Consider the following 24,581-nt stretch of genomic DNA (forward strand, 5'->3'; position numbering starts at 1 on the left):
AAAGAAATATCATCAACATTGATAGTTCGAAAATGTGATCTAATTTTTCTCTTCATCTACTTGTAACATCTATCTATTTATTTTTATATATGGACTTTTATTTCTCTTCAAATGCCTCAATGCTTTTTTTTAAGATAAAAAAGATCAGTGTCGGCTTGTAGCTTGGCACCCACAGAAAATCCTGCAATGAAAAGCCTGTGTGTGAGAGACAGAGAAAGAGAGAGATGGAGCAAACAGAATTTCATTAGTTGATCAGATTTTAAACCATCTCCCAAGGTGTTAATATGTGCATTTTGAAAAATCTGTTATTTGTGAACTGTCAAAAAGAAAGGTCAACATAGGAAAAAAAAAAATCAAATCTCATCTTTACCACTAGGTGGCTCTACTTGACTGAAAATGACTCTTTTTGGCTTGTGTAAACCATTATTATACTTTCCATTTAATTACTAAGATCAGTTATTATGAGATGATAATACACAACTCATTTGTTTGCAACAACTATACTATATTTGGCTCTGAGTTTGTCCAATCTCACAAGCCAAGTGGGGTCAAGCCTGCTGGATCAGTAACTTGATAGACCTTAAAAAACCAGCGGTGCAGTAGAAATGGTTTTGTTGCTTCACGAACCGAGACTCTCCCTTCAAAGTCACTACTGAGTTAATCTCTTACATGGTATTAAGGGGAGGAGGGAAACACTGTGCTGCTTTCATTCAGATTAGATTTTAAAATTAAAATCTTGATTGCTTGGTAGGCATTAAAATTCTCTTAGCAGTTTTCACAAGGATAAGGGTATAAATCCTAGTATCCTGAATAAACTGGCCATTCAGTTCTGCCTACCTAAAATTGTTCCTGTGGCTTCAATTGCTCCTGTTCTTCACTTCTTGTCATACTCCTGCATTCCTTCCCTAGTGGTGGCTGCATTTCAATGGTAGGTGAAGTAATTCATCTCTGTAATACATATAATGATGAACAATGACGACACAGGCACAAACAATTCCACATAGATGCTCTGCCAGAGTCCTTTGTGGTGGTTCCAGTAGAGAGGGCGGAAGGATACTTGGGCCAGTGAGGCCACACAAACCCTCCTCATTGGAGCTCTCAGCCTCCACAGATCCCTGGGGATCCAGCAGCTTTGGGGTGAACCATATGAACTCTTTGGTGGGAAGCGAACCCCATGTTTGTAGATGAGATGCTGGAGGGGAGGGGTAAGGGGAGAGATTCTCATGGAGATTTCTTCTCCCAGAGCCATATTCCAGGAGGGGTATCATAACTATGGATGAACTAAACTAAGGTTACTTCATCATAATGTGGGTGTAAGCAACTAGACCCAGGGGGCATTTTTTAAAAGCTTGTGTGGTTGTAAGTTGTATTGGTCACATGCCATTATGTTCAAATGATGTGTTGTATGGAAGGAAGAAGAGGTACTTTGGTTAATGTTTACATTTTATCTTGAAATGCACACCAAGTGCAAACTGCAGTGTTTCTGTGTGATCCTGTCTCCCCAACAGAGGAAGTTATTACCCAAACCTCCCACCAAACCCATTCTTGCTTAGGCTCATGTAAGACCCCTTCCCTTATGGGCTTCCATAAACTTTAGTTAAAGTAATATATAGAACCTTGTAGGGTTTACGCTTTGTTTCTGCTAGACTTTATGTCCACATTCAATTCTCTCATACTGTGTAACTTCATATATTCTATCCTGCAGGAAAGAGGAAAGTTGACAGTGGAGACAGGGAGTCAACTGGACTCTGAAACGTATTTTTAAGAGAAGAAAACAGAAAAGTTTAGATGGCAGGAGTTGGGTCACAAGGAGGAAAGGATTAGATCCATAAGTAGGTCATACTCAGGGATCAGATTGCAGGGGACGAAGGGGAGAGAAGGAGTTGCAAATTTCTCCTAAACTCCATCCATTTATGACTCCAGAGGAGAAACCATTTATAGTAGATAATGTAGATCTTCCTAATATGATCATCCCTTTCTTTCATGCTTTGATCAGTGAAATAGTTGTGTTGACAGTACATCATCATCAGCCTCAAAGTTAACTCAGACAGTTCACATTTCTCTCAAAGCTGTTCTTCCAGGAGGGCTGCAGACGCATGCAGATACCACTTCATCTGTTTGCATTTGAAAAGTTTCCTTTACAACTATAGAGACAAGAGAATTAGTCTTTTAAAAAGTGAAAGCTTAGATTTTGGGCCCAAGCAATCAGACAGTGCTGAGCCATTGTGAAAAAGCATATGTAATAGCCCTCCTGTTTCTCAGTTCCTTCCTGTATATGAGCCCATCATGATGGCAGATGAAGGAGGAAGCAGAACTGAGAAGCCATGTTGTAAAGATAACTAAACACCCTTTCTCTAAGAGTGGATTTATCATAGGTCTTTGTTTGCCAGGACTACTGCTTGAATTAACAAGTAAAATAAGATCAAGGATTTCTTAAACAACTGCTAATACCAACACAAGAAGTGTTGCTGCAAAAAATATTTTTAAGGCATAATATTCCCTAGCATTAATTTTGTTCTCTGAAATTACATAGTGATAGAATAACAACTCGGCATTTTTTTAAGTATTCATTTAAAAAAAATATCAGCTTGATCTATCAGTCTGAGTTGACATTTTATTACTATGGGTCTAGTTAGGATGGTCTAGTTAGGATGGTCAGGAAACATCCCTATTCAGGAAAGCACTTAAGCACACTTAACTTGAAGCATGTGCTCATATCCGCTTGAAGTCAATAGGAAGTTAAGCACATTCCTTATGGCATTCCTAATTGCAATCTTAGATTTTTTAAATATTTTTGAAACACCTTGAGATCCTCAGTTAAGGGCTACTGTTGGACGTGCAAAGTGTTAGGACTGAATCTTTTAAATTCAGTTCCAAATTCAGGATAACAGACTCACTCAGTTGGGCAGATTTTCTTTTAAAATTATGTAATTTTCTTTTTAGATTTTATTGCTAAATTCTACAGTGTAGGGAATCCTAGCCAACTTTTCAATGCCTTCTTGAACAGAAATGGTGCTATTTTGTCAATTTTTTCAAGAAAAATATCATTTTCAAAGTCAAAATGTTTTGAAAAATGTGGCAATTTCAATGAAATTTTGTTTAAAAAATATTAAATGAAGCATTTTTGATCATGTTGAAAACATTCCATTTCAATATTTTTGGAACAGACCATTTCAATTTTTCATTTTGAAAGAATTTTTTTAAACAAAATTAATTGTTTTTATATTAAAAACACTTAAAAATGTAAAAAGGTCAAAATCAGAACTAAATGCTTTGATTGACCCAAACTACATTTTTTTCCAGAGTTTCCTTTTGTAGGAAATTTCTAAATGTTTTGGTTTTGTTCCATTTTGGAATAAAAAAATCAAAATCCTGGAATTTTTTTACAAAAAAAAAAAAAAAAAAAAAAAAAAAAAGAAGAATAGAAAATCTGGTTCTCCACCCAGCTCTATTTTTGAACCTTACCAAAACAGACATGTTTTTCTGACAACTCATCCTTGGACACGTAAACAGAGGAGAGAGAAGTACATAGAAGAACTATTTTAACAGCTCATTTGAGGAAGTATGTTATTAAAGTCATATAAATGAAGTAAAACAGCTATTATTAAATGAAAAAAAATCCTGTTAATCCAACATTAAGGTTAAATATTTCAGCACACAAAGCAGGAAATTACAGTACAATCCCACCAGGGAGCTACTAGCCTATGCTGTATTCTGCAGCACTATGCCTTCAGTGTGGTAACTGTTGTTACCCATGCTAGCTAGATCCAAGTTAGCACAGGTATGCCTAGCCGTGCTGCAATCACAACTTCGCTTGCAGTGTAGACATACCCTAAGTAACAGATAAATCTTTTTGTGTTGCCATGAACGAAACAGGTTATTAAAAAAATACCAGAGAGTAAATCATTTATATGGAAACAACAGGGACTGGGGAAAAAAGGAAACAATTTGGCTTATATAAGAATGGATTCAATAAACAAATTCCATCTGGTTCCCATAGCGCAGAAGCTGGGGTAGGTGGGTTGAGGGAGAAATATGATTTGTCAAGGCTTGCCTGGAAACAGGAATAACCTCCTTAAACAATAGAGAAATCAAATCAGCTCCCTCCTCACACTGCCTGGTATCACAAACAGATTCATTTCATGGACTCTCTGACCTGTGTTTATTTTCAGTCCACAAGATCTCATCACAATACTGTCTCACCTCTACCACTGAATAAACTTCACTGGAAAATTGTAGTGACACAAGCTGTTTCTCTTTTTAATACATATACAGTGACTGCGAATCATGAAGTCCAAACAGCACTGAACTGGTTAAAGGGAAGCTGCGTACAAGACTCATGGTCCTATCCCACAGATGCTAGATGAACTGGATGTGAACTTAATTAATCTCAAACAGTGGGAGAAGCAAATGCTTTTGTTGTTTCCTGTTGCATGCATTCTTCATAATGGAGGCATCACCAATAAAAACAAGAAAATACATGATAGTAAGATTATGGATCTGATTTAAACTTATATTGCAATGAAATTTCAGCATTAATATAGAGAGACCAATCCTATTTCTGAAGGTTCTCAGAACAGTCCATGTTCCATGTTATTCTCTATCTGTGTATGGTTGTGATATGTACAATCACTCATGTATCAACATTCTTCAGTAAAAGCATCCCTGTAGCCTTAACTCTCAATTTCCTTGTTTTAGTGGGTTTAAATCAGGCTGCTAAATTCATAACCTTGTATATAATAATTGACTTTTTTGGTAATGGTGGAATAATTTGTGTAGGATTTCCATTGGTGAAGTAAAAGATTGTGACTGATAGAATAGATTTGATGTCCAATAAAAAATTTAACTGCTGAAAGCTACAGCACAGAGGATGCTCCCTGAAGCAAACTGCAGCCCCAAAGGAAGACCTGATGTTTGTCAAATGTTTTGAGAGTCTCGGGAGAAAGGCATTATAGAAGTGGAAAGTATTATTTAAACATTTCCTCCCAGCCGTTGAGCCATAGTCCCTCCAGATATTCTGAGCTGTCCTCTCAGCTCGTCTCTCCACTCAGGGCTATTTTCTAATAATAATGAACTCTAGGGATTTTCAGCTTAAGGTACTTTCTGTGAAAAGCAGGATGAAAATCATACAACTTGGTATAACCTATTCTGAACACATGCATCAGAAACTGCATGGCCAAGATTTTCCGAAGTAACAAGTTGATTTCAGATACCTCAATTTTTGGATATCCAACTTTGAGATACATCCTTTAACAATCCTCCCTTGAAGATATGCTCAATACTTTCTGAAAATCAGACATCTGAGAGATGCCAGAAGTTGGGCACCCAAACATTGTGGAACCCAAAAATCACGGCCATAGTTTATTTAATATGTAACAAAGGTGTGGAATTGAATGTAGGTTTTTTGACCTGTATTTAAAAGATTAACCTCAAGTCCTGGCTAAATATACCTTTTATGTGATTTGTATATTATTTGGTACCTTGGCAATATACTTTTGAGACGTGTGCCCAAGTTTGTTTTAAATTTAAAAAAAATTTCCATGTACAGTTTGTTTGTTTTTAAAGTGAGGGTATCATCCAATCCTCACTAACTATTCTAACATTTCAGAGGGTAAGCAACTAGAACCGTGTGAGTAACTTGCAGTGAAGAATATTTGCTCTTTACGTTTTCAGATTGCCTTTTTGAATGTATTCCTTGTTGAAATTAATTGATGAACAATTTCTACAAATAGTATTGGTTCTGTACGTTGTTCCCAGATAGTTAATTGCAAGTATTCAGCACAGCTATACATCTGTACACCTATTACTTTCTTTGCCAATATAACTCAGTTCTAATATGAGCTGCCTGCATCCTGCTTGGACCAATGAAATATGGTATTTTGGTACCATAATAATTCAACCCTTGAGACCATGTGAGAACAGCTCACAAATGTGCTGTGTATGTTCTCTCTTAACCTGTTCTGTAGTCAATACATCAGAGATGTTTGGAACGCTGCTACACAAGGGTTGCTGGTTGTATTATTGGATCTAAAATGGTTGCATATAAAGTGTTTGCAGTTAAGGGCATGAGATTAGGATACAATCCTGAGTTTGATAAAATAAGAAAAGGAGGAAGGCTGTTTTCTGCGGTGATGGAAACTGTTGTTAAAGAGCATCAGACATAAATGAGATAATCTGATATGATTTACAAAGAGGGCCAGCTCCATCATACAGACAGTACAGGTGTTGCTTATAGTAGCAAAATATGAATATCAGTAAAACATTCAATTACTGTGAGCTGGTACGGGAAGACATTTCTTGGTTTGCCAAGGGCAGATAAATCCCTAGAGCTTTAGGAGAGACTAAAGGACTGAAGCCAATAATTTCCTAGACTCTAAAGATATATCTACAATGCAATGAAGCACCTGCAGCTGACCCAGGTCAGCTGACTCAGGCTCAGGGCTATACAGCAGCAGTTGTAGACATTGAATCTCAGAGCCTGGGCTCCAACCCTTGAGACTCTGTGTGTGAGGAGGGTTCCAGTCCACTGGCTCCAGCCCGAGCCCGAACGTCTCCAACTGCAATTGTATAGCCCCACGAGCTCAAGTTAGCTGCTGGTGTTTCATTGCACTGTAGCCATACTCTAAGAGGCTCCTTGTGGCATAAGAGGAATATCAGCTATAATAGTGGTTCTGGTTCTGAAGGAGTCAATGATAATTTTACACTGTTCCCGCCATATTGCACTGTTACCTCTTTCTACCATTTGTACCATAGCCCCCCTTACCTAGCTCCTCTTAGCCCCTTCACCATACTCAAGCTTAATACTACTATTTTTCACTGCCATCTGCACTTGTCTTCTAGATTTTGGTCTCTGCTGTCTTCCTTATGCTTTCTCTCTCTCTTCCCTTCCTCCTCATTCACAATTTCTCTCTCACCACCACCACTTCTCCAGTCTTCTCCCTCTCACAAATACTCATCTCTGCTCCTTTGTCTCCTCCTCACCTCTGGCAATATGTAACCCAATCCAGGCCTTCCTTTTATTTATTTATTTCTAATCTTCCTTTTTTCTGCCTTCCTCCCTGTGATAGGGTCTTCTGTGGCCATGCAGCCTAGTGGCTAGATTACTGGTCTTTCAGTCTGTAAGGCCAGGGGGCCCAGGCCCTCGTTCTACACCAGGTCCCAGCCCAGGGCCATGTGTAGGTCAACCCCTAAACAGAGGAGATGGGTCTTCCTCATGGTGGGGGGAAAGGGGTTGTCAAGGCCCACTTCCTATAAATCTCTCTTGTTTGGGGTGTGGCCCTGCTAATCCAGTTGCCCCGTGGCTGGGTCTTATTTGCAGGCTTCCTTTGGGCAGGGAAGTTCTTATTTGCCTCAAGTGGCTGCGCTGGCTGACAGGTTGCTGATCCAACCCTTCGGGCAGGCAGATAGAGAGCTCCTGCCTCCTCACCAGTCAACCCCCAATCGAGCCAGGCTCCCTTCTTTTCTCCCCCTCTCCCCGCCAGGCCTGACATTGGCTGCAGGTATAGTGGGGCAGGGTTAGCTCAACCCTAAATTTTTCTTTAACCACTGCTGTGCCAGACGTTAGTTTCTCTGCTCCCTCACGCTCCCTCTCCTGCAGAACCAACTGCTGCCAATCTTACTCCAATCTCCTACTCCCCCTTCCTATTCCCCTCCCTCTGTTTTCTCTAGAACTCCTACTTCATTTCCAAGAAACTCAGCTTGTTCTGCAGTCCCTCCACCTACCTTTCCATACAACCTGGTGGTTCTGCTCTGATTCAGCTTAAATTGTTGCCCTTTCCTTCTTTAACTGTATGTGCCATGAAGCTGCTCAATCACCCTATGTCCTTCCTATGCATCCTCTTTGAGCTCCTGCCATCCATCATTTCCTCTATATTGCTGTCATCAGACATTCTCCTGCTCATTTTCTTACTTCAATATCTGTCTCATTCTTCCTCTCATCTAAGTTCCTCATCTCAAACCTAGGAGACTTCAACTTCCCTACTGATAACTTATCCAACTTCTCCACTGCTCATTTCCTTTCTTTACTCTTTGTTTGACCCCTAGCTCTGGACTGACATCTCTACTCACCAAAGATCTAATCCATCACTCACTGGGAGTCTTTCCATTGATATGAGAAAGTTTGAATCAGGACCCAATTTCCTTGCTTTCTTGGTTTTTCCCAAGCACTATTCTCATGTGTCTTAGTCTCAGAGTTTCTTCTCTCAAGCTCACCACTTACTTAATATTGCTCTCTATCTACCTTTTCTACTGCTCATCTGCTCTGAATTCCCTCCTCTCTTAATTTCCTTCACCTTTTAAAACTCTATGGCCATCACATTCCTTTCCCTCAGATTACTCTCTGTTGCTCATTTGTCCACAGCACTGTCCATCCAGACATGCACAAATTTGCTTTTCCTGCATCTGTTTCCACCACCTCACCTCAGATCCCTCATTGCTGAGTGCTTCTGAAGAGAACTCGGGGACTATAAGTGACTTTCTCCACTTTCAACTCTGCCTTTTTCCTTGAAAAACCAATTTGCTCCTCCTCCTTGATTGACTCCTCTTCCTTCTTTTTGATTAGTCTCTAAGATTTGCAAAATAATCAGAGGGGCTATTAGCTATTAGATTAGCTGCATGTCTATAAACACCAAAATCCCACTCGCATCAGAACGCTATTTAGGCCACTCATACATAATGCCGATTGTTAACCTGATCTGACCTAATTCCCTGTCATTTTGTGCCATTACTACCCCTCAACATAGACTGAGAAACAATATTGTATTTTAAAAATAATGATTAGTACAATGTTGTTCTAAAATGTCTCCTAGTTTCATTCCTCTTACTTGTAGGAATTGTTACCTCCTTTTTAATTTTCGCCAGTTCTTCCACTAATTATCAGGCTCTGATTAATACAATTAAATATAAGTTAGATCATATAAACTGCTTATTTGTCCTGTAAAATGGGGAAATATTAAGTACGTTATTGACTCAAAGAAAGAAGTAGTGATTGAAAATTAAATATATACCTTCAGGAAAAAGTCATTAAGAACTACCTTTTTCCTATAAGTGGTTAGAAATGCCTATGTATTAGCAGGGACTCATTAACTGAGAAATGAAAAAAATTCCCCTCTGAGGTTACTTCAATATAAATTACTAAGAGCTCATACAACTAACAGTCAATTGGTACCATGATATTTTGATTGTACAACCAGGGATCTCTTTGATTTATTTGAGTGCATCTAAGAGGATGAATTGTTTGCTAGTTTATATTTGCACTTCAGCAATTCATAAATATCTATCTACAGATATGAGAGCAATGCAAATTGGATACAATAGGTAAAATTACTTTTTATAATGCAGAATCTGAGAAAGGTCTATGAAAAATCAATTTTCTATTCACTTTCAGTATATGGAAATGCTCTGTTTGTGCCAGCAAGTTTCAAGTGACCTTTTAATATAAATATTTCAAAGTGGAAATATCATTTTGTTAAGCTATTTATAAAAGTTTCATATTTTTTAAAAACAATTTGAATAAAAGTGTTTTAAAAGTATTCTCAATGTGGAAGACTTCTTATCTTTTCCCCACCTCTTTTTATCCACCCACCCAGGTTGTAACTACAATCAATTACATTCTTTGGATGTTTACACAGTATTTATTTATGTAGATTTCTTAGACAAAAAAGAAAGGAGCAGAGTCACCTATGGCACATATATAGCATAACCTCATGAAGGATTCCAAATTTGAAAGAGCAATTATCATGATGGGTTAGTGAACTAACCTTTCATCCTTGCTGAATGCTCCAACATCACTTCAACTTCACCAAAAATTGTTACATTGTAATGTGAAACCCTACCTTATGCTGCCTCCTCTTTCATTGCTGATCCATTTACATTTCTTTTTGGATATTCCAGATAATCAGCACTCAACATGAAATTCTGACCCCCTTGAAGTCAGTTGCAAAATACCCACTGACTTCAGTGAAATCAAGATTTCACCCACTATATTCTTCCTTGGCTGACTTTTTACCTTTCTATTGTATCTGAACTGAGAGATCATCTCTTTAATGATCAAACACTTCTGAAGTTATCCTTATTACCCACCAAAATGGGAGTCTTCAGCCTGATAAATTGCTGAGGTCTTTTAAGGGGAAGTAGTTTCCAAATCGATTCAGAGAGGTTAACAAATAGGACAGTATTTTTGTCCATTATTGTTATTGAAACAGGTTCATTAGAAGGGAAGGAAGTGGTCTTGGGATCCTCCAGAAGGCTTGACTCACTCTCCATTTAGTCCTTTTAAATTTAATATTCAAGATCTCAAGATGAGAGCTCTGAAAACACGGATGAACAAGAATTCCCCTTCTTACTTACCTAAAAATCTGCAATTGGTAAGGAATACAAGCCCAAAGAGGGTAGAAGAAGAATTTCCTTTGCTCCTTACTGTTCCTTGAATGGAATGGAGATCCCTGAAATCCATTTTTAGATTGTTTTCCTTTAGTTTATTTGCTTTCTCTTTTCTCTCAAGTCTGAGGGGCATGGAGAGAAGTGGACGAGTACCTGGTTACCCACTCTGAAGGTGCACACTCATGTTAGCCTGGTCATTTCCTACATCATCCTATGGAGGATTTGGATCACATTTCCAGTGAGTGTATCAGTGAAAGAGGAGGGGTAGGAGGGAAATGGTAGACTCTCTTTTCAGCTCTTGTAGGGGGATGAAGGGATATGCAAGCAGCAGTCTTACTTTAGTATCTGCGTGAGGCTGTCTTATGTCAGCCTGCCTCAATAATCATGTAAATAGAAAAGCTTCATACACACAGTGGTGCAGTAGTGCCACTATAGTTAAGATTGTGTCATGGCATCTGTTTAAAAGAGCCTAAATCGTCTAAAATAAACATGCTTACTTAGATTTCTTTGAAATTTGGTGTGCCTCAGGAGGGAGCAGGGTAGAATTAGTGACCTGTATTCTGAATCTTTTGAATGTGGGATTCCAGAGATATAAGCCCCACCAAACATTAACCATTTTTAAAAAATGCTTCCAAGTGGGGGTTTTTGTGGAGAGCTAGAAAGCAAATTTTTGATGAACTGTGCATCAAAATGAACTAAATCTGTGGAGTTTTCAGATATCCAAGGCAGCGCATGATACCCAGTAAATCTTTGGGGGACCCAAATTGACAATGGTATTTAAGAAAATGTACAGTTTTTCTTTTTTTTTTTTTTTTTTTACAGCATGCATGCTCCAATACAGAAAAATGGCTAGAAAATTTCCATTCCCATCATTTTATATGCTTTAAAATTGAATGGTTAATCAGACTGCTTTGAAATTTGCTGTGCCTCACGGGGACATGTGGTGGTATTAATATGGTATTAGGTCTGAGAATTCATCCTTCAATTAACCTATCTAAGGATAAGTTAATTACAAACCCACATTTAAGACAAAAGGAATTTTTAACTGAGTGCTTGGAGATTGCTGCAATTTGTCCGTATTGGGTGGCAATTTTATTTTGGGAGCACTGTAATCAAAGTATTTGAGAAGAAAAATAAGAATGTGAATGCTTCCTGGAAGGGGAGGGCCATTAGGGGGTGGAGGAGTGGGGGAATAGGGGTAGAGAGGTTTGGGGTTGCAGTGAAGTTATGAGAAGGGGGATACATGGGGATGGATGGTAGGGGAGATGAGAGAGATTGGGAGCTCAGGTTACAGAGGCAGGGTACCTCCCAGTTCTGGAAGTGGACCCCAACCACAACGCAGTCCACAGCTCTGCCACTCCACCTTCCTGCAGCCCCAGCCCTGCCAGTGCATCTGATCCACTCTATAGCCCCAGCTCCACCAATACACCCCCACCCCTACCGCACAGCTCTATTATTGCAACCCCACCCTCTGCATCCCAACCTTCCTGCACCCCACAGCTCTGCCAGGGCATCCCAACACTGCATGAAAGCTATTAATAAGTGTTGGAAGAACATTAACTGGGAAATTGGAGGGTCTATAGCTGACCTAAAAACGTGTACTGTAGGGCAGTGGTTCTCAACCTTTTCTCTGCCGTGGCACACCTTGATACCTTTAATTATTTTGAGGGACACCACCATATAGTCTCCAAATGAACTCATCAATATTCATGAGCCAATCCAGAACTCCTCAAATAGTTCTTCAAAAAATTCCGTGTCACATCTGTTCAGGCCTGACACCTCAGCGTTTCTCAGAGATGGGATACATTAATTGGATGGGTCAGAGCATCTTTCTCTCAGAAATAAAACTGTCAGGATTTTGGAAAAGAAACCTGTCTTTGATTTCTCTCACCAGCCCTGCCACAAACTTCACCCTCCACCTGTTCAGAAACATGATATGGAATTCCGTTCCATTGTAACATAGTTGTCCTTTGCTCCAGGGACTGCATGTGTGTTGGGTTATGGGGCGGGGGATGGGGGCAGAGAATGGGGGGAGTAACGGCAATAGAAACATTTATATACTAGCGAGCGAAGACTTTAGAGAGATGAATTCTTTGCTTGCTGTGTGGAGGTCTGTGTACATTAGTGGAGATGGGGCATATTGGAGGGGGAAATGCAGTGAATGAGCCAGGGACATTACTGGAGAAATGTGCCAAAGCAGGGCTGGTGGGGCGCAGCTGGTGTGTGTGTGGAGTGGGGGAAGAGTGCAGCTGCCTTGGTATGCTAATTGAGGGTACAACTACCTAAATGACCACTAACTCCTACCAACATCTCTTTTCCTGTTCAAAAATCTAGGAAACTCAACTGCAAAGAACAAAACAAAACAAAAAAACACACACCTAACATGCTAATGTAGAATTAAGGTGCTTGGTGGTATGTTGTCCCCTTGCAGAACACTGAGTTGGGCAAAATGTAAACTTCTGAAAACCAGGAAATGCAAAAGGTTAACATTTCCCATGTAATCTTAACTCTGCCCTCTTTCAGCAATGCCCCAATAAGCCCCGTTAACACACCTACTCTGCCAGCCCCACAGTTGCTGAAGTGTACGAGCTCTTCATCTCCTTTTACAACCCATTCACTCTCACCCACAGGATTCCAGCTAACACTATTAGAGGACCAAAAAAAAAAAAAAAAATTGCCACATCTTCCCTCCATGCACGTGGAGCAATCCTTCTGTATGCACATAGTGCCAAGGGCCAGAGGGAGTATGTACAAAAAAATTCAGGAGTTTCCAGATCCTGGCATATATTCACAAACTTTAGCCAACTCCCCAGAAAGAATACCACACCGACACAATTTAAGAACCATTTTATGGCCTTTTACAATTCCCTTATCTAAGGCAGTGGTTGCCAAGCTTTTCAGGCAGTGTATCTGGGGCAGGGCTGATATGCCCTGTTGTGGGCACTGGTTCACGTACGTGGGGAAGGTGGGGAAAGGCAGTGGGTTTATGCCTACTCTGTTAGGTTCCCTTCGGGGACAGCAGCAGGGCAGTCCAAGTTGCCAGGGACTGTCCCTTCTTCTGGGTAGTGTGGTCTGACAGTCTGAGTTAGCAGGGTGGCCCCGTAATCAGGGCCACATGGCCTAGTAGCCGGAGTCAGTAAAGTGGCCTCCTCATCAGGGCAGTGTGGCCTATCTATGTGGCCTCTGACGGCTTGGTCTCTTTTCGGGCTTGCCTGGAAGCCTTTGGCTCTGATTGGGGCTTGGCGAAGTTTGGCTCTGTCCTCAGCGTCGGTAGCAGTCACCTGGAGAGAGCTGGTGGCGTGCTTCTTCCAAACTAGGAGATGAAAGGATCTGAGGCCACATCAACATGGCCTTATACTGTGTGGCAAACTGCACTCAACTTCTGCATCAAAGCCTCCTAATTTCTTCAATATACTAGGGTGATGAACTGGAATTTCTATGGCATATATAGGTAAATTCAGAAATTGAGTATTTTAGTATATAAGAACATGAATAATACACAACAATATGCTGTCGTGTGACATTTATTTTGATATTAAAATCACATTCTACACTGCCCCCAAATTTTCAATGCAGTGCATATTTTTTGTACTGACGATGTGTAACTGTATTTTGGAAATTGTCAGGAGGGAAGGGGGAGGTTTTGGCAGTTGGCTATAGGAATGTTAGGGCTTTGGGCACCCAGAAGGCAGCTTGAGGTCTCAGCCCCCAAGAGGATTTTGGCAAAATTCCTCTTTCCTTCCACTTGTTAGCAGGATTGGAGGTAACGTGACATTTGGGAAGAGAGTGGGGAAGGTGACTTTAATTTTTAGTTCTTTATCCTAACCACCTGTGGGCTAGCGCACTGATTTCACAGCCTGCAAAATAAAAGTCAGGTGGGCTTCAGTCAGTGTGGTCCCTTCTTCCCAGAGTCACTTTTATGAGAACTTAAAAGGAGTCCAAACAGAACAAAACCAGCAATAGTGAAACAGAGACAGCAACTACCATCAACAGTCTCAACATACAGACTGGCAGGCAGGGCCCCAGTTCATATCCAGCTGTCCCCGGCCCAGCAGCCCTTTATATTTCCCCTATTCCCTCTAACAGGTCAGAGTTAATTACCCGCTCCATTTACCCTTTGGGTGCGGACAAGGGAGTGCTCTTGTACCCTGTCACACCACCCTTGACAACCAATTACCCGCTGGCATACAACAAATATGGATAAGTACAGCTAGTTGGAAATTCTTTGATATTTCAAATGATTTTTCAATTAAAAAAAATGCCATATCTGTCAATTGAAATGTTTATAAAAAGTTAGATTTTAAACAAAATTTAATTTAGAAAAACACAAAATAAAGTGTTTTGATAATGTATGAATATCTTGTTTTGGCGTTTTCAGACTGAAAAGTTTTGATTTTTTCATATCAAAACTAAATTAGTTAATTTTTTAAAAATTAGGTCAAAATCAGAGCAAAATAGTTCTATTTTAATCAAGAAAAAAATATTTCAATTGACCCCAAATGAACTTTTTTTCTGAATTTCATTTTGTGAGAAATTCTAGTTCAGAATGGAAAACATTTCAAAATCATGGTATTTCCTGGGAAACAGAAAATCTGGTTCCTGCCCAGCTCTATGGCTAAACTGGTTATTATCTGCTAAAGATATTAGCACGGAAATAGGCAAAGATAGCATTTAAATTCTTCTCATTCAGTTTCAGAGTTAATATGCAATGAAGAGTAAAATATAGCGCATGTCTCATGACTGTCACTTCAGGCTGTCTAAAATCAGGGAGACAGTATTAGTTCAGTTTGCATGTGGTTCATGTTGCACATAAGGGATTTTATATAATATATATAGAGAGAGAGAGAGAGAGAGAAAGAGAGAGAGAGAGAGAGAGAGAAGCGACAGCTTAGAATCTGCCTTAAAATCCTGTGATAAATGGAAGCTTCCATGAATGTGGAATACACTGGGCCTCACTTATAAAAACAAGTCTTTTGTTGTTCCATGCAGTCTGATGTGAGGAGCAAAGGGAATATTTTTGCTGCTGTCATCAGAATCCAGAAAGCATGGCATTAAAACTAGCTCTAGTTCCTAGTAGCAAGAGCCATTTAGTTCACTCTCTCTGCAGGAAGAATTTTATTGTGAAACATTTTGATTTTGTACTTTAGTTTTCAGTGTTATATTGCTCTATAAATTAAAAAAAAAAATACATTCCATCTCCTTGATTGTAAAAATGTCTCTGGATAGTATATGGAACTATTCTGATGCTTGTCTGGTTGCCCTGAGCACTGTCAAAAAGAGCCCTTAACTGACTTTCCCAAACATATATAAACTTAACAGTTAAACTAAGTCATGACATGGAGTTAAGCCAATGTATCATGTTTTTAGTGGATGCTCAGTTGATTTATTATTAAATGTATGCAGGCATATTTGTGAAATGAGCATTCTAGATGGCCATTATGATGATAGTGCTTCTCCCAACACTATTTTTTATGATGCATACTTTCAAATCAGTGAAATATATTCAGAGCTGTTTAGAAATTTTATGAAGAATGCCACTTTCAAAAGCGTTACCTATTTTCAATTGGAGAAGCCAATCAGTTTTAAGCAGCTTTAAGCTTTTTATTGAAATATCTTAATCCATATAAGTCTCCCATTCACAAAAACCTGAAACAAAAATAACAAAAAATTAGACCTCACATAGGTCTATATTCCCTTCATAAACTGTAACAACATGCCTGAGTTTTCCATGGTATATTTCTGCAAATGTTTTAGCAGTATTATAAGATCTTACTATATGGTTACATTTGTTGTCTCACTATTGCTGATAACAACTACAGCTTCCATAGTTTCTTGGGTTTTCTGGGGGTGGGGTTGGTTTCTTTACAATTTATATTATTTCACACTATTCTATGTTCACAGAAAACAAACTTTACAACAAAATGTAACCAGATCTGGATGGCTACAAGCTGATTTATTCCTGGTGGATCAAGGGACAATGTGTTCGGAATACTGGTTGGAAGGATAATTAGGGTCAGTAACGCTCTCACCATCTGGAATTGTTACAGTTGTCAAGATCTGAGATAACTCATGGTGCTGTGGGGACCATATCTCTAATGGCAGCACAAATCATAAGGGAACAGTCGACAGTGATGAAACTATTGTTAAGTGTCATAGCTTTGGGAAAATGTTCAGCAAGAAAAAGAGGGAGGGGCCTTCTTTGACCTAATATTTTCTCCCACACAGAAAAACAAGATGCTCTGATTTTCACCAAACCAGAGAGTTGTGTGATTTTCATGAGTCCCAGCCAGAACTGAGTGTACATCTCCTTATGTTTTCAGTCCAAACTAGAACTGGTTGTACAGACTCTTACATACAATTCCTGCAAACCTTTGTTTTATTATGCACTGAATAAAAACAAAACAAACAAAAAGAAAACCTCAGGAACCTACAGTAGATACCCTGGTAAAACACCCTTTATAGTAAATGGGAGTTTTGGCAGAGTAAGGATAGCAGGATTTGGTCCTGAATGATCAAAGCAATGATTAGTATGTGGAATTGTTTCAGAAAATTAAGATAATGTGATTAAAATAAATCTTTAAAGGATTTTTGTGGGAAAGTTTAAACTATTTAAGAATGTGAAAACAAAATCTACAGAATTGCTATGAGATTTTCTGAAGAGCAGCTATGGCTGTTCTGATTAGAAAAAAAGTAGTTAACATTATAAGGAAGTGTATTTTTTATACACTTCACCAATATATACAGAAAAATTTAGAGACATTTGTGAGTGGATTAATTTGAGAAGCATAGGTGCTGTACAACAAAATCAGGTGTCTGAGTCTTAACATAGCAGGGACTGTCCTAAACGCAACATACATTCTCCTCAAACTGCATATAAGGAAAAGAAAATTGAGAGAGACATTAAACTGCAAATCATTTAGCAGAAGTAACAAGCTCTGTTTGATTGACATTGCTGTAAGGAAATGTGCAGTAGTCTTTGCCATCTCTGTGGAACAGTGACTGTCATATACAAATAATTAAACACAGATAAAAAGAGTAGCTGAGGAAAAATAATTGGCTGGGAATAAAATTAAGAGAAAATGGCTGTTGGGTAAAGCTGAGGTTTTATATTCTTGGATTAAAAGATAAATATATTTAGCATTTGATCATAAAATTTTTTTTATTTTAAAAGACACAAACACAAATGAAAGACTTATTAACTGTAGTAAATCAGACATACATTAAGCACACTGTTACACTTAATTTATCCATGGCTATTTCTTCCCAATTTCTACAGTAACATGAATAGCTTTACAGGGAGATTCCATAACATACTAGGAGCTACTAAAACTAGGAAGTTGTGAAAGACACAAGCCTAAAAATGACTAATTCCTGCATTATCTGATTTAAAGCCAAATTGCCAAATGCAAAGGCAAATATTAGAGATGAACCAAAATACTCTATCTGAATATTCCCTGAATGTTGGGAAAGTTCAGATATGGATCCAAAACTTGAGATTCTTCCTATTTCTTTAATTTAATAAATGAATAGCTAGCATCAATACATCATATAATAACCCACACCCTTGAATAGACCAGTGTAATCTGAAGCATCTACTGATCATTTCTATTTACTCAGCTATTAGAAAGAAGAAGGTGATGCTTTTGGATCCAGTCCAACTTCCTTCAACTCTATGGGTATCTTTCCACTGCACTCCTCTTCAACAGGTTTTAATCAGTGGTTCCCTACAATGGTGGATTCACACATTTACCCATTCTGTCCCTAACTCCCTCCACCCCCCTTGTATTACTGCAGAGAGAAACACTCAGCAGGGCAAGGAAAGTCTTTCTGTGCTGCCCCTCAACAGCCTGATGCATCCATCAGCACAGATAAAGCAAACCTGTCCCACAATTTTAGAACCAGCTGCATCCAGGGGGCGATGAGGACAGGACTTTGCCCCTCAAATATCAGAAACCGGTTGGAGGTGTTGGGTGGTGTTTTTTTTTTGTTTGTTTTTTAAAGTATCTTCCCCCACTTTCCATTAATAAACTAAATCACAGTAATTTGGGACTCAACTACTGTAACCACTTATCTCTCTGACTTTTCAGCTACCCACTTCGCTTTCCTCCAGTATATCCAAAATACTGCTGCCAAACTCACCCTCCTCATTGGCCTTTCTCATCATATTACCCACTTTCTCCAAGTCTCTACCTGTCTTGGATTCCCTCTGCGTAAGTTTCATACACCTTGTCAGGGGCGTGCACAAGGGGGAGGCAAGCAGTGGCACAGGCCTCCCCCAATAATCATCAGGAACATAGCACTCCTCCGGCTGGGAGTCTACAGGGGGAGAGTAAGCTCCTTCCAGAGCTGGGGTGGCAGGGAGAAGAGCGAGCTCGTTCCAGGGCTGGGGCGGGCACAAAACATGCCCCTCCAAAAGGGGGCAAATTTAAACTCCTGGGCACGCCCCTGCATCTTACCTTCACTTTCAAGGTTCTGCCCACTTCTGCTCATGCCTGCATCTCTGGTTACCCATTGTACAATACTTCTGTTTCACTTCATGCTCTACCAATTTACTTCCTGGTTCTTCCTCCTCTCACATGTCACACATGTCCCTGTGCCTTCTCAGTGGTGCTCCTGCCCTGCACACACATCAATTGGCCTCCCTGATCTGTACAGCATACATCATCCCTTTCCTCTTCCAGATCTCTCCTCAAAACCACTCCTTTCCTCACCCATGTCTCCAGCAACAAGCCTCTAGTTCGCTAAAAACTAATATTAAAGAGGATGAGATGTGTAGTAAGAAGCTTAAGGCCTGTAAAACAGGCTAAGGCCTAAATGGAAAAAGCCGAGTGAACAGAAGTATAAGGGGTCACTCAAGTTAACTGAGACTGGTATAGGAAAGTGCTGATTCTGCAAGGTTGTAAGACTGCCAAAATATTACTAAAATATGTAGTAGGTATAAGAGGTACCAAGATACTAACTCTCTGAAATGACACTTTTATGGGTAGAAATGATACATGGAGTGGCGGTGCCCAAATCAGCCAATCAACGGAAAAAGGTGGTATTAGACTACGTCAGGAGGGTGGCAACTACCTACGTGAAAGGGGGCAGACTGAAAGTGTATGTAACAGTGTATAAAAGAGGGTCTCAGAGGGAATACCGGTGTCCGGTCTAGGGGATAACGGAAAGTCCCGCCACTGGGCCGAGACCATTGTAACGCCGCCAATATGAAACTGACCCAGAGATACGCTGTAAGTCATTTCTCATTGTGCCGCACGCAATAAACCCGGCTTGGGCGCCTTCGTTACTCAGCTAATCTGTGGTCGTGTCGACTCATTCGATCGTGAGAGCCGTCTCCATTTCCTGCGCAGAGCTGGGACAGCATCTACACAGGGACACACGCACGCAGCCTACACTGATAAACATCGGTGACCAACACACCGAGTACCACAAGATGTACCTATCTCACACCCATTTTTTTATATGCTCTTTTCAGTTTGTAAACTCCTCCAGGTTGGGATTCATTATATTTGAGTAAGGTATCTATCACGCATTTGGTCATTATAAAATGGTAACTCTTATTAATAATACTAATTTCATATCCTCCCCCCACACATTCTATGGACTCTAAGCTGCATTTATATAAAGAATCCAAACGTCATATAAATATGGGCCTTAATCCTTGACCCATGTTCTCACTGCTTTGTACCACCCTTAAAGTGGCAGCAGAAGGTTCCTGCTGGTACAGGAGAACTTGGATGGTGCAAAGCCAATGTAGTTGGCTCTATATCACCCATTTCTCTCCCATCTCTGATCCCCCCCCACCACTTTGCACAGGCAGCATGTCGGGGGGGGGGGGGGGGGGGGAATGGGGCATTGTGACACACTGTACCCCAAAGCAGCATACTGTAAATCCCTTATTCATCATTTCTGTACGGTCGTAATAATTCACATTAAGCATGCCACATGAAGTATCTAATGAAAGGTCATAATCTGCTAAACCCCATTGTGCTGTCAAAATATGCATATCGCTCATATGTATCAAGTTATAAAATTTTGCTGTTATTACAATATGTTATAAGTTTGCTCATAACTGCAGAAGAGGCACCTCCGCCTAGGAAGGGCTCAGCAGCCATCAATCAGCAAAGGAGTTGTAAACAAAGGATTTGCAATACAATGACCATTTCACAAGGCTATACAATAGAGATTGCTCAACTCTATGATTCACTCCCATGGGAGGGATTAAGCAATGTGGTGACGGCAGAGCCCACCTGGAGATTCCTAGACTAATGTCTAGTGGCCACATGGTCAAAAAGATATAAAAGAAGGATCAGAGGCTGCATGCCTTGTCCTTTCTCCTCCCCCATCTATGCTGGAAGCAACAGGAATGCTGGAAAACTAAGAGACTGGGCCCAGGCTTGGGAGAAGCTATATACTGAGAACTGGAACATCAAAGTGGGGTGAGAAAACTTCTGGATCTAGATACTGCCTAGTGTTAGAGGTTTAAGATTTAGAATCCATGTTTATCTTTATTTTCTTTAGTACCGACCTCTGATTTCTTATGCATGCCACTTACACTCACTTAAAGTCCACCTTTCTGTAGTTAAGAAACCTGTTTTATACTCTTAACTAAAACAGTGTGCTTCTGTGAAGTGTTTGGAAAAATCTCCTCAATTAACAAAAATTGGTGTATACCTTCTCCACGCTGAGGGGCGAACAGGGTGATGAACTTACTGGTAGGACTTGTGACCAGGGCAGGATAGGGCAACTTCGGGGTGTAGGGCAGGGAACTGGGGTGGACTGGCTGGGGCATTTCTCTGTGATTTGTGAGTGGCTCTGAGAGCATTCATGCAACCTAGCTGGGCAGAAGGCTCTACCTACTGTTGGGCTGAGTGATAGTGTGGGAGTCAACCCAGTCTAGGGAGTTAAGGGGGCACAGCAGTACCCCACTGCCAGGTGCCCCATCACAGGCATATGGTGCTATGCTAGATCCCTGGCTGGTACTGCAGGTGACTGAAGCTGAGGTAAATTAGAAACAGGACTCCTCTACATACATAGAAGATGATGCCTGAATTTGGCCACAAGCTAACTTGCACTGAGTGTCACTGTTCTGCAACAAAAGGGTTTATAATGGCACCACTGTAATGCTGAGTTATAAATTCCAGTTCTGAAGGTGGTTGTTTATTTACTGTTTAATTTTTCTTACACACACATCGTTTAAAAATCATTGATTTTTTACTTCAGTGAAATATTCCTTCTTGTTATGGCCTAACATTCAGGAGTTCTGGGGAGTTTTCTAACTTGTTATATGCAGCTATTTCTCTGTTACCATGACACTCACTGATGTGCAAGAGACTGGAGTCTAAGAACAGAGAACAGTAAAGTCACATGAGAAGATGGACAAGTTGACAACAAGATGATGCTAAAGGGCATATACCAGATCCTCAGCTGGTGTAAATCAGAGTAGCTACATTGAAGCAAGAACTTTAAGTCATCCCTATAAGACATCTGTAAATATTTGTAAGGTTCACTTTTATTAAAGACCTTTACACACACTGTTTAGTGTTGCAACAAATATTTTACTACAACTGTCTATTAATTTGCATGGAATTATTAAAGGCACCAAAAATTTGGGAATGAGCATTGGTTAGGGTTGCCTAACCTGAGACACCTTGATATGCCTGCCACATTGTCATGCTTGTATTTCAGGAAAGCAGGGCAGCTGTATCTTCAAGTGAATCCATGGGAGTTTAAACATCAAATACAAAAATGTCTCAAATTGGGCACCCAAAAACAAATGGTCACTTTTCAAAAGCTTTGACTTAATGTTCTCTGATATTGACTGGTTTTCTGACAATTGAAGACAATAGAATGTGTTCAGAAAAGTAATTCAACATGTTTTAAAATAGCAACATTGAATATTATACCATTCCTCATTCTACTTCATGTTCTAAGCCTACCCTTTGCTCCAAATCACTGAAAAGATAGCAGGCAGAACATTTGTTGCCTGACATTCTTGTTTTCCTATTGTCATCGGTGTCCCATGGTTAGTTTCTCTGTTGTATTCTACATTCCCAGTTAAAAATCAAATCAAACAACCCAACAACTTTAATTTTAACAACATCTGAATGCCTCTGTTTCCATGTTGTTTTCATATTTGGATGAGTCTTAGTATTTTGAGAATGAGAGGTTTGATAAATGCAGTGTTGACAGATACCATTCAAGTTTCTCTTTAGACCACATCTGATGGAAAGCCTCCTTTCTTTCAAAATACATTCTGAAATGCAACGATCCCTGACTCTGCAGTGCTGGGCTTTCCTTGAACAGAGACCATTAATTATGTTGATTACAGACCATATTTAAATAATAAAAATCATGTCATTCTGTCACATGGGCCAATCTGAATTAGAACATGGGTCTTCATCAGTAAAAATCTAATGCATTAATCCACTATGCGTCCCCACCACCTGATATTCAATTTGCCATACATTTCTTAATTAAACGTATTACAGTTACTTTTAAAAAAGATGATAGACAAGGGTGTACTTTATTTTAGGGCAATGAAAGCGCAATGAGAGAATATTTTTTAGTGAAGTAAGAAAACATGTCATATTAAGCAATTTATCTACCAACCGCAGTACATTGAAACTATCAGTGACAAATACTTGGTGCTTCAAAGACAAAGCTCTCCTGCACTGTATCCAGGTTTCATAGTGTACTGTGGTACACAGTTACAAAAATTCCTTCCTGAATCCAGCTGGTACTATAAAGCATAAGATTTAATTACATAAATACAGATGTTATCCAGTCAGTTTAAAATTCTAGCCACAGCTTTTGATTCCACAAACTCGTGGTGCTGTGAATTCCATAGGTTTATTTGAAGGAGTGCAAAGTAGTATTTCTTTTCATTTGTTTATTTCAAGCTATTCATTTTATCAAAGAACAAATGGTCATTTTACTAGGCATTAAGGTATTAAAGAAGGGACTAATTAATTTTTATTATAATCTTCATAATTTAGAATAAACATCTATTCACATCCTCCCCACTCCAGTCTAAATTGGACTTTACACCAAAGCTAGCCAATATGATCAATGCTGCAGCCAGCTCACTGAATTCTTACGTAATGCAATGTGTTCTGCATATTGAATACCTACAGAATTATGCCCTATAAGGAAAAGCTATGACTGAAGAAATTGATTCCTTTGCCTGTTGTTACATTTCAAAAACCTAAAATAACAAAAAGACAGACAGAAGGCACCACAGAATAATTACTAAATCAATCAATAATTCAGCATTTTGTAGAAGTCATTCAAATGACCTTCCCGAAAAGAAGCTAATGCTGTATATGAAACACAATCCTTAAAATCAAAGTATGGTTCAAACCAAAAACCCAGATCCAAACTCTGAGATAGATCAGATATGGATTTCAATTTAGCATCTTAGATACCAGTCCCTTGAAGAAACACACAAATGATAAGCAGATGCAAGTAGGTTAGTAATGCTGATTTAGTTGTCTTAAAGGTGACCTCCTCACTCCTATACAATGTCTAAAGAAGACAGTGTGTGGTGTTTTGTATTTTACATTAAAAATTCAGGTCTTTTCTATCTTGGAAAACTCTATGGCAGATGGAAGACAAATAGAATTGTGACATCACAAGCACAAAAAAAGAAATCTGATTAAATGAGGAAATTATTTGTATTCACAGCAGGTGAAATCCTGGCCCAGTAGGGCCAGGATTTCAGCCACTGTCCAAAACTCTTTTGTTTGTTTGTTTGTATTTTAAATACTTATTTAACATAAATGACTTAGAAGCACTTGGAAGAAAAGATGGCTTGAAGATTCAGCACCTCTGCCTCTTCACTTAAGGTGTAAAATGTTCAAATCTACATTTCTGAGACTTCCCACAAGTCTGCTCACAAAACCAGGGAAGAGCAGACAGTTCTGAGAAGAAACCAAGCAGATTTTATGTCTTTCAGCACTTCTTTATACTGTTCTTCCTAATAAAAATCCCCCATAAATTCTTACCTTTGTAGGTCAGCTTTAATTGTCTTGATAAGCTGTCTCAATAATTTAAAAAAAAAGAAAAAGAAAAAAGATAGCTTTTCAATTACCAGCAGCTTCTTATCCACACCCTATCTAGCAACAGCTGCTAGGTAAAACAAGCTTTTCTTACATTGCATCATTAACACAATAACTTGCAGAGATGGAGGTCTTGTCTAC

The 24,581-nt window shown here is 39.4% G+C and overlaps 1 long non-coding RNA gene across 1 annotated transcript in view; it reads right to left on the reverse strand.

Moving 5' to 3' along the window:
- Positions 1-67: 67 nt before the first annotated feature.
- LOC137155533 (uncharacterized) overlaps positions 68-24,581 on the reverse strand; it is a 34,021-nt gene continuing 9,507 nt past the window's right edge. The window contains exons 3-4 of the long non-coding RNA XR_010920506.1: positions 838-948; positions 68-195 (exon numbers count right to left, since the gene is read on the reverse strand). This is a non-coding gene — a long non-coding RNA (uncharacterized lncRNA). The remainder of the gene's footprint in view (positions 196-837; positions 949-24,581) is intronic.

Source organism: Emydura macquarii, unplaced genomic scaffold (assembly GCF_026122565.2).
Source record: "Emydura macquarii macquarii isolate MOO-44397 ecotype Brisbane River unplaced genomic scaffold, CSIRO-AGI_Emac_v2 contig_1363, whole genome shotgun sequence".
Taxonomy (NCBI): domain Eukaryota; kingdom Metazoa; phylum Chordata; order Testudines; family Chelidae; genus Emydura; species Emydura macquarii.